The following is a 9025-nucleotide window of genomic DNA, read 5'->3' as shown; positions in this document are numbered from 1 at the left end:
CTGCAGCTACGGGACCTTGGTCCCCGGGGCGCCTCCGGCGCTCTCCTGATTCTGCCCCTCTCCGCCTCAGTCCGCCCACGCCGCCCTGGGCACCGGCCCATGTGCCCCCGCTACTGCCTGCGCTCCCCCCCGCACTCTAATTCCCTATCCCCCACCGGGCTTATTGCCCCGGGGCACGGCCCCTCTGCCCCCTCACTCTAATTCCCAATCCCCCACCATGCTCATTGCCCCTGAGCACAGGCCCCTCTACCCCCACCTCTCTAATTCCCCATCCCATACAGTGCAAAACTTCCTCCTTGTCCCTTCTCCCCACTGCCTCTGGTCCCAGAGTCCTTCCAGTCCTGCCTCCTCTGTGCGCTGGTGTGAAAGACTCTGGACCACTGTATCTGGTTTCTGTATACCTGTGTCATGGATAATGTTCTACTATACCATCATCTAAACATCTCAAAACGTCTCTGTAAAATCATATCAGGCTTCATCTCTCTTAAGGGTATGTCTACACTATGAAATTAGGTCGAATTTATAGAAGTAGGTTTTTTAGAAATCGTTTTTATATAGTTGATTGTGTGTGTCCCCACACAAAATGCTCTAAGTGCATTAACTCAGCGGAGTGCTTCCACAGTACCGAGGCTAGCATCGACTTCCGGAGTGTTGCACTGTGGGTAGGTATCCCACAGTTCCCGCAGTCTCCGCCGCCCATTGGAATTCTGGGTTGAGATCCCAATGCCTGATGGGGCAAAAAACATTGTCGCGGGTGGTTCTGGGTATATGTCATCAGGCCCGCCCTCCCTCCCTCTGTCAAAGCAACGGCAGACAATCGTTTTGTGCCTTTTTTCCTGGGTTACCTGTGCATGCCATGGCAAACATGGAGCCCTCTCAGCTCACTGTCACTGTACGTCTCCTGGGTGCTGGCAGACGTGGTACTGCATTGCTACACAGCAGCAGCTCATTGCCTTGTGACAGCAGACGGGCAATAGGGCTGATAACCATCGTCATCATGGCCTAGGTGCTCTTGGCCACCTCGGTAAGGTCGAGCAGGAGTGCCTGGGCAGACATGGGGGCAGGGACTAAAATAGGAGTGACTCGACCAGGTTATTGTCTTCAGTCCTGCTGGCAGTCGTAATGCACCGTCTTCTGGCGAGTAGCCAGGAGATGAGGATGGCTAGCAGTCCTACTGCACCGTCTGCTGCCAGCCAAAGATGTAAAAGACAGATGGAGTGGATCAAAACAAGAAATAGACCAGATTTGTTTTGTATTCATTTGCTCCCCGCTCCCTCCCTCCCTCTGTGAAATCAATCGCTGACAATTGTTTCCATGAGGTCTGTCAGGGGCACCTTGAAAAATTTAATGGAGATTCAGTCCTGCCTGGAATACAGAGGGGAGGGATAGCTCAGTGGGTTGAGCATTGGCCTGCTAAACCCAGGGTTCTGAGTTCAACCCTTGAGGGGGCCATTCTGTGTGACAGTTGTTCTTGTTTCTCCTTGATGTAAAGCCACCCCCTTTGTTGATTTTAATTCCCTGTAAGCCAACCCTGTAAGCCATGTCATCAGTTGCCCCTCCCTCTGTCAGAGCAATGGCAGAGAATTGTTGTGCGTCTTTTTTCCACGTAGACGCCATACCACGGCAAGCATGGAGCCCGCTCAGATCACTTTGGCAATTAGGAGCACATTAAACACCACGTGCATTATTCAGCAGTATATGCAGCACCAGAACCTGGCAAAGCGAAACTGGGCGAGTAGGCGACGTCAGCATGGTGACAAGAGTGATGAGGACATGGACACAGACTTCTCTCAAATCATGGGCCCTGGCAATGCATGCATCATGGTGCTAATGGGGCAGGTTCATGCCATGGAACGCCGATTCTGGGTTCGGGAAACAAGCACAGACTGGTGGGACCGCATAGTGTTGCAGGTCTGGGATGATTCCTGGTGGCTGCAAAACTTTCACATGCGTAAGGGCACTTTCATGGAACTTTGTGGCTTGATTTCCCCTGCCCTGAAGTGCCAGAATACCAAGATGAGAGCAGCCCTCACAGTTGAGAAGCGAGTGGCAATAGCCCTGTGGAAGCTTGCAATGCCAGACAGCTACCAGTCAGTCGGGAATCAATTTGGAGTGGGCAAATCTACTGTGGGGGCTGCTGTGATGCAAGTAGCCAACGCAATCAAAGATCTGCTGATATCAAGGGTAGTGACCCTAGGAAATGTGCAGGTCATAGTGGATGGCTTTGCTGCAATGGGATTCCCTAACTGTGGTGGGGCTGTAGATGGAACCCATATATCCCTATCTTGCCAACGGAGCACCAAGCCGGCGAGTTCATAAACCGCAAGGGGTACTTTTCAATAGTGCTGCAAGCACTGGTGGATCACAAGGAACATTTCACCAACATCAACGTGGGATGGCCAGGAAAGGTATATGATGCTCGCATCTTCAGGAACTCTGGTCTGTTTCAAAAGCTGCAGGAAGGGACTTTCTTCCCAGACCAGAAAATAACCGTTGGGGATGTTGAAATGCCTATAGTTATCCGTGGGGACCCAGCCTACCCCTTACTGCCATGGCTCATGAAGCCATATACAGGCAGCCTTGACAGTAGTCAGGAGCTGTTCATCTACAGTCTGAGCAAGTGCAGAATGGTGGTAGAATGTGCATTTGGATGTTTAAAAGCACGCTGGCGCAGTTTACTGACTTGGTTAGACCGCAGCAAAACCAATATTCCCATTGTTATTACTGCTTGCTGTGCGCTCCACAATATCTGCGAGAGTAAGGGGGAGATGTTTATGGCGGGGTGGGAGGTTGAGGCAAATTGCCTGGCTGCTGGTTACGTGCAGCCAGACACCAGGGCGGTTAGAAGAGCACAGGAGGGTGCGGTGCGCATCAGAGAAGCTTTGAAAACCAGTTTCATGACTGGCCAGGCTACGGTGTGAAAGTTCTTTTTGTTTCTCCTTGATGAAACCCCCCACCCTTTGGTTCACTCTTCTTCACTGTAAGCTAACCACCCTCCCCTCCCCACTTCAATCCCCGCTTGCAGAGGCAATAAAGTCATTGTTGCTTCACATTCATGCATTCTTTATTAATTCATCACACAAATAGGGGGATAATTGCCAAGGTAGCCCAGGAGGGTGGTGGAGGAGGGAAGGACAAGGTAACACAGCACTTTAAAACTTATTGAATGCCAGCCTTCTGTTGCTTGGTCAATCCTCTGGGGTGGAGTGGCCAGGTGGCCGGAGGCTCCCGCACCGCATTCTTGGGCGTCTGGGAGAGGAGGCTATGGAACTTGGGGAGGAGGGTGGTTGGTTACACAGGGCCTGTATCAGCGGTCTGTGCTCCAACTGCCTTTCCTGCAGCTCAATCATATGCTGGAGCATATTAGTTTGATCCTCCAGCAGCCTCAGCATTGAATCACGCTGCTGCCATCTATCAGCTTCAGCCCTCTCTTCAGCCCGCCACTTACCCTCTTCAGCCCACCACCTCTCCTCCCAGTCATTTTGTGTTTTTCTGCACTCTGACATTGTCTGCCTCTACACATTTGTCTGTGCTCCGTCAGTGTGGGAGGACAGCATGAGCTCAGAGAACAGTTCATCGCAAGTGTGTTTTTTTCGCCTTCTAATCTTCGCTTGCCTCTGGGAAGGAGAACATCTTGTGATCCTTGAAGCACATGCAGCTAGTGGAGAAAATAAAAAGGGACAGTGCTATTTAAAAAGACACATTTTATAAAACAGTGGCTACACTCTTTAAGGGTAAACCTTGCTGTTAACATTACATACATAGCACATGTGCTTTCGTTCCAAGGTTGCATTTTGCCTCCCTCACTGCGTGGCTGACCTCTCCCCCCTCCCCGTGGCTAACAGTGGGGAACATGTCTGTTCCACCACAGGCAAACAGCCCAGCAGGAACGGGCACCTCTGAATATTCCCTTTGGAAAAGCACCCTATTTCAACCAGGTGACTATGAATGATATCACTCTCCTGAGGATGACACAGAGAGAGAAAGAACGATGTTGTTTGAATGCCAGCAAACATATGCTGCAATGCTTTGTTCTGCAATGATTCCCGCCTACGTGCTACTGGCCTGGCATTGTAAAGTGTCCTACCATGGTAGACGAAATAAGGCTGTCCTCCCCAGAAACCTTTTGCAAAGGCTTTGGGAATACATCCAGGAGAGCTTTATGGAGATGTCCCTGGAGGATTTCCTCTCCATCCCCAGACACGTTAGCAGACTTTTCCAGTAGCTGTACTGGCCGCGAATGCCAGGGCAAATTTAATCATTAAACACGCTTGCTTTTAAACCATGTATACTATTTAAAAGGGTACACTCACCAGAGGTCCCTTCTCTCCCTGGTGGGTCCGGGGGGGTACTGGCTCCAGGTCCAGGGTGAGAAACAGTTCCTGGTTGTCGGGAAAACCATTTTCTCTGCTTGCTTGCTGTGAGCTATCTACAACCTCATCATCATCAGCTTCCTCATCCCCAAAGCCTGCTTCTGTGTTGCCTCCCTCTCCATTGACGGAGTCAAAGCACATGGTTGGGGTAGTGGTGGCTGAACCCCCTAAAATTGCATGCAGCTCATCATAGAAGCGGCGTGTTTGGGGCTCTGACTTGGAGTGGCCGTTTGCCTCTCTGGTTTTCTGGTAGGCTTCCCTCAGCTCCTTAAGTTTCACGCAGCACTGCTTCGGGTCCCTGCTATGGCCTCTGTCCTTCATGCCCTGGGAGATTTTGACAAATGTTTTGGCATTTCGAAAACTGGAACGGAGTTCTGATAGCACGGATTCCTCTCCCCACACAGTGATCGGATCCCGTACCTCCTGTTCGGTCCATGCTGGAGCTCTTTTGCGATTCTGGGACTCCATCATGGTCACCTCTGCTGATGAGCTCTGCATTCACCTGCAGCTTGCCACGCTGGCCAAACAGGAAATGAGATTCAAAAGCTTGTGGGCCTTTTCCTGTCTACCTGGCCAGTGCATCTGAGTTGAGAGTGCTGTCCAGAGCGGTCACAATGGAGCACTCTGGGATAGCTCCTGGAGGCCAATACCGTCGAATGCATCTACACTACCCCAAATTCAACCCGGCAAGGCTGATTTCAGCGCTAATCCCCTTGTCAGGAGTGGAGTAAAGAAATTGATTTTAAGAGTCCTTTAAGTCAAAAAAAAAAAAAAAAAAAAAAAAAGGGCTTCGTTGTGTGGACGGGTGCAGGGTTAAATCGATTTAACGCTGCTAAATTCAACCTCAACTCCTAGTGTAGACCAGGGCTAAAATGGAGAGATTTTTTATCACCTACTTTTAGTTCTAAGATACCCCTTGGGCTCATTAGTCTGTCTTTGCTTAACTCCCAAGGCCTGAGAGACAGGAGGATAGTCAAACTCAGCACTTCCACAAAGGAGAGCAGAGTCACTAAGACACTGGGCTCTTAGTGATTATTATTAATTTTAGTATGGCAGTGCTCAGCAGCTACAATCAGGATTAGGTAGTGTACAATCAGGATGGCCCATTTCCAACAATCACTACAAAAGTTTTTTTTCTTCTGCTGATAATAGCTCATCTTAACTGATCACTCTTGTTAGAGTGGGTATGGCAACACCCATTTTTTCATGTTGTCTGTGTATATCTATCTATCTATCTACCTCTTCCTACTGTTTTTTCCACTGCATGCATCCGATGAAGTGGGTTTTAGCCCACAAAACCTTATGCTCAAATAAATTTGTTAGTCTCTAAGGTGCCATAAGTACTCCTCATTCTTTTAACATTAAATACATTCCTTCATAATACAGCATGAGAGAATATAAAAATCAACATAACCGCTATGGGTCTGTATATGACCAGTGTATGTTTTCTTATCAGTGTTAGCGGGAGCAAAAGTGTTCATGTCACTTTGAAACAAAACAGACCAGGATGAGCCCTAAGGATTTCTCTCAACTTGGTTTTGTATTTTATTTTATTACATAAAATAGCCATCAATAAGGGAATGTATGCTAAACAACTCATAAGCATAAAATATAAAATGTGTAACTGTGTGAAGCTCTTCAAACTTAAGGGGAAAGTTAGGTTAGCAATAACTCAAACAATATGAACTGTAATTGCATTGTTTTTATTAATAAGTAATAATTTTTGCATCAATGTTTCACTCTCACATGGCCAGTTGTATTCTTTCTATGTTAAGAGGCTGCTGCTGGCCAATTTCAGTGCTGGGAGTTGTCAGGGCTCTTGCTCCTCCCTTGCTGTCAAAGGCAAGTTGCATTTAATTTTTTTAATCGTATAGTTTTACTGTTAAAAGTCTTGTTTAAAATAATTGTTTCTTTTAACACATGCTAGGTAACTAATTAATTATGCTTTAGCTTGGCTAGTTCAGCATATGTTAAAGGCAACACTCCTTGTCTGCACTGGACTTTAAAACCTGTTAGCTAACATGCTAGCATAACACTGTAAATCCTAGGCTAAATAAAGCCTATGGTATCCAAACGCACTACATAAGCATATTAGTTGGATGTTTCTGCTAAAATGATTAGTAGTGAAATGGCTCTTATTGATGTTTAAATTATCCCTGAGTTTCACTGTAAACACTGCATGCACTGAATGGGGGCAGTTTACATCTCTTACAGCTTATTGTCTGTTTGCAGACTCTGGAAGACAGCCATGTATCTATCACTTTATTTTCAGTTCAAGTTCAGAAGGCTTGCTTTGCAACCATAAGAGTTTCAAGCTTTTCCCTTTAAATGAAAACTTAGACTCTGTAGGAGCTGGAAAGCCACTGGTTAAGATTTGGAATGATTTTATAGCCCATCTCTTCTACTTTCAAGACTTCTTCCTTTGGACTTGAAAAATGTGATTATCCAAAACTCATGTCATCACAGATACAATATGAGTTAAAAAGACAAAACAACAACAAATTATGCATACTCAACATCAACAAGACTCTTCTAAACCTACCATGCTTTTGGTTCCTAGGCTCTTTATAAATTTAAATATTTTAATTAAAAATTGGCTGATTTAAAAACTGCCTACATTATTTTTGTTGTAATTATTTACTTTTCTCTATTTAGGTATTTCCTCATTTTCAGATATCCCCCTTTCTTCTGCAAAAAAAAAAAGAAAAAAAAAGGATTGGTTAAAAGTGGCAAAAATTGTCTATTGGTCATGGGGGGGGGGCAGTTGAGTATTTATGGCTGCTTGTTTTCTTAAGAAAACTCTATCTTCCTTTGCATTGTGTTCTGCCACAGACTGAAAGGGAGTAGTTTATGAATTATTTAGATTTATGTTGCTTGTTCACATACTCTCTGATACTGTATTTCATTTGATGTTATTGACTGGGAAGGTTATATCCCAGCTGTAAACTAACTGAGGATTTATGACAGTTTAGTGAGATAGAATGAAATGCAGTCCATTTCCCATCACTTCTCTTCAAAGTTATCTGATTAAACCAATAGTTCATGATAATTAATAGTATTCCACTTTTTTACTACTATGTGTTTGACGCTGGAAACCCCTTTCCACACAAACAGTCCTTACTCATCTGAGTAGTCCCAGTGAGGTTAATAGGGCTGGTTCCATGATTAAGGATTACTCACATGAGTAAAACATTGCAGGATCATGCCATGATGGATTTGTGTATGTTGTCTATACCTATATCAAACTACAAATTCCATTTTGTTTTGTGAATGCCATTGTCGTTGTAAAAGAGTTCTGAGCCTTCAAATGTGGTGATCTTCTTGCACTGAAAACCCCAGGAGGTATCAGGAGAAATACCTATACCTAGCAGAGGCTAACAATGGAAAATAATCAAGAAGCATTAAACTGGATCATTGACGGGGTGAAAGTAAAATTTCTCTCTTACTGGTATGGGAGTGGAGGGAGGTCGGCTTTGCCCCCCTCCCCCCTGGATGGGGTGGTGCCTCAGGTGGAAGAGGTGGGGCTGAGGGGGGTCAGCGTCCCCCAGCCAGCCCATCTGCACTGCCTGGCCCGTGCCGCCCGGAGCTCCGCCCGCACCGCCCGGGGCTCCACCCACTGCCGCTGTTGTCAGCCCAGGGGGCAAAAGGGGCAACGAAAGTGCTGCCGCAGCAATGCTTTAAAGTCAGCTGTATGGGCCGGTACTGGCAGCTACTTTTTACTAGTATGCTGTACTGACCCATACCACCTTACTTTCACCCTGATCATTGACCATTCAAATGGAAGCACCGTAAGACAATGAGCTGGCTAGAGCATAGAAGAACCAGTTCTCCCAGGTGGGCTTGTAACCAAACAACAGCTCACCTGATGAGAGTCTTGTTCATGATAGGTTTCAGAGTAACAGCTGTGTTAGTCTGTATTTGCAAAAAGAAAAGGAGTACTTGTGGCACCTTACAGACTAACCAATTTATTTGAGCATAAGCTTTTGTGAGCTCGCTATAGCTCACGAAAGCTTATGCTCAGATAAATTGGTTAGTCTCTAAGGTGCCACAAGTACTCCTTTTCTTTTTGTTCATGATAATCACTCAGGAGAGTCACTTGACAGAGGAGGCTAAAACCTTATAACAGGGAGGGCTTTCTCACTGGCCTCTTTTAGACAAGAGATCAGAAGCAAAAGGCAAGCGATGTAGATCCTGGACTCCCTAGAAGACACTGACCAAAACCCAAAAGGCTCTCAGAGTGGTGAGGAAACTGAGGCCAGAATTTGCATGCAGGTTTTTGTTATTTTCTTTAGATGTGTATATCTCTTGTACTTTGTGAGTTCAGTGTTGTTGGTTCAAAATTCCTTTTTCCTGAAACTGAAACATTTTAGGTTGGTTTGACGTTAGTCTCTGTCTGGCTGAGCTATCATGGTGCCTTATGGGAGTTGTAGTTTGGGTGCCTCAGACACTGGTTTACCTTTATGGGATAAGCTCATGGGCTGGACTACATGTCCCATTACGTAGGGGAAGAAACACAAAAATTTTTAATAATTAAATGTTCCAGACATATTGCCACCCTCTACATAAACATTAATTTTTGAAAATGATATGCTGACTATTACATTAAAGTACTTTTTTAAACGAAGAAAATGCAGAAATTATGTATACAATAA

The sequence above is a fragment of the Lepidochelys olivacea genome (assembly GCF_965140295.1).
Source record: "Lepidochelys olivacea isolate rLepOli2 genome assembly, chromosome: 9".
NCBI classification, from domain to species: domain Eukaryota; kingdom Metazoa; phylum Chordata; order Testudines; family Cheloniidae; genus Lepidochelys; species Lepidochelys olivacea.
Note: the sequence above shows the minus strand (reverse complement) of the source record.